Source organism: Pteropus alecto, unplaced genomic scaffold, assembly GCF_000325575.1.
Source record: "Pteropus alecto unplaced genomic scaffold, ASM32557v1 scaffold184, whole genome shotgun sequence".
Taxonomy (NCBI): Eukaryota; Metazoa; Chordata; class Mammalia; order Chiroptera; family Pteropodidae; genus Pteropus; species Pteropus alecto.
Window position 1 is genome coordinate 33,254 of NW_006436278.1, and position 2,431 is coordinate 35,684.

The window sequence follows — 2,431 nt, forward strand, 5'->3', positions numbered from 1 at the left end:
GTGGGCCTATTTGGATTCCTGGTGTTTGGGACTCTCTGAGCTTTCTGGGGTTTTATGTCTATTTCCTTCACCAAGTTAGGGAAGTTTTCCATCATTATTTCTTTAAATCGCTCTTCCGATGTCTTGTTTTCCTTCAGTATCCCTATGACATGGATATTTTTACATTTAATAATGTCCCATACGCTCCTTAAATTATTATTAGAGTCTTGGCTTCTTTTTTCTTGACATTCTGATTGAGTGTCCTTGGCTTCCCCATCCTTGATATCAGTGGTTCGATCCTCTTCTTTATCTACTCTGTTTTTTTCCATTTAATATATTCTTCATCTCAGATCATGTGTTCTTCATTTGTGATTGGTTCCCTTTTATAATTTACATTTTCATTTTTTATCTTTTTTATCTCTTTGTTAAAGTTCTCGCTGAGTTCATCTACATGTCCCCTAAGTTCATTGATCATCTTTAGTGTTTTGAATTCCGCATCTGTGAGGTTGCTTGACTCCATTATTTCTGGATCTCTGTTCTGTTCTCATATGGTCTCTGCTTCTTTGTCTTCCCATTTTGGCTGCCTTTTTGTGTCTGTTTCTATGTACTAAGCAAAGCTCTTAAGTCTCTCGGTGTTATTAGCTTGGCTTTGTGTAGTAGGTATCCAGTGGCACAGTCCTGAGAGGGGTTCAGCTGCAAGCCAAGTTTAGCCCCAGCCTGTGCCCCTCTGGGGCCCCCTGTTAAGATTCAGCAAGCAATCCACAGATGCTGTGCTTATAGTTGCGTCAAGAAACCACAACAGAAGCCAAGGCCACCTGCCTCCAGTGTGAGTCTAGGTGCTGCTCAGCAAGGGGCACCTGACTGAGGATACACCTGGATGTGGCTTGGGTGGGGCCGTGAGTTGGGGGAGGCAGAGTTTCAGGGAATCCTCTGGGCAGAGCAACCTCTGTTATCCAATTTGATGACATCTCAGCTATGGCGGTGCTGTGTCCACTCACTGGGAAGGGGATGGGCTCAGTAGGAAACAATGGATACCACGGGCACCTCTGCCCAGAAGAGAGTCTCACGTCTGGCTCTTATTCCGACAACTCAGTGCCCCCTTGTAAGTCCCTGGTGCCCCCCATCGAGCCCACCTGGCACTGGTGCTCAGAGCGAGCAGGTCCGTCACCATGAAAGTCCCATCATGGACACGGCTCCTTTAAGAGGCGTCTGCCGCTGCCGCAGCCTCTGTCCCACTCAGCCACTCGGAACTGGGCAGTCTTGAGTCCTCGCCCCATCCTACCTCTTCCTGTTGCAGGGTGATTTCTTATTTCTCTCCCTAGTTGTATGGCTTGTTCATCTAGATCCCAGGTGACTTTCCTTGCTGTTTGCTCTGTCACAACTTTGATTTGGTCGCAAGAGGGATGAACAGAGCCTCTATCATCTACACCATTTTTTTCTCCCCAAAATATAATTCTTAATTCTCCATTGTTATGTAAAAATTACTGTGTATTTTCATTATGTTTATACAGATATGTCTCCTTTGATCCTTGAGATACGGTTCTAAATTAGAAATAAGGAGAGACTCTCCTTTGTAGGAGTGATGTGATAATTAGAAGGCAAGTCCCACATAGAAACACTGAACATATCTGACACATCTCAGCCCTTGGTCAATCCTAATTGTATTGATTTTATTAAAATTATTACCACTACTAACTCCAGTTTTGAGAACATGTATTATTTTTTTAAGATTGCATTTTCACTTCTGGATGTGAAATAATCCATAAAGATGTATCCACTCCAATATTCATGGCAGCACAATGTATAATAGCCAAGATATGGAAGCAACCTAAATGCCCATCAACAGATGATTGGATAAAGAAATTATGGTTCCTATATACGATGGAATCTTACTCAGCCATTAAAAATGAAATCCTACCATTTGCAATGACATGGAGGGATGTAGAGATTATTAAGCTGAGTGAAATAAGTCAGAGAAAGATAAATACTATGTGATTTCACTTACATGTGGAATCTAAGGAACAGAAAGAACAAACTAATCAAAAACACAAATATAGAGGACAATCTGGTGATGGCCACAGGGGACGGGGTTGGAGAGCTGGGAGAGAGTGGTGAAAGGTTAAAGAAATACAAATCAGTAATTGATAGATGGTCACAGGGATGGGAAGCGTGGCATAGGGAATGCAGTCAGCAGTAATGTAATGGCTAAGTGGAGAGCCAGAGGAGAGAAAGAGCAATTAGGGAGGTCATTGTATAAACTATATAAATGTCTAACCAATGTACTGTATACTTGAAACTAATAAAAGTTTTTTAAAAGATTGGGAAAATTAAAGGTAGTAGAAGTAAATTGGCTTCATTAACTTTGCAGGTGACATGAGTGACTTATATGTTTAAACAAATACATACACACAGACATATAGTGTTTGGGGTTGTATTTTACAAAATTGCATCT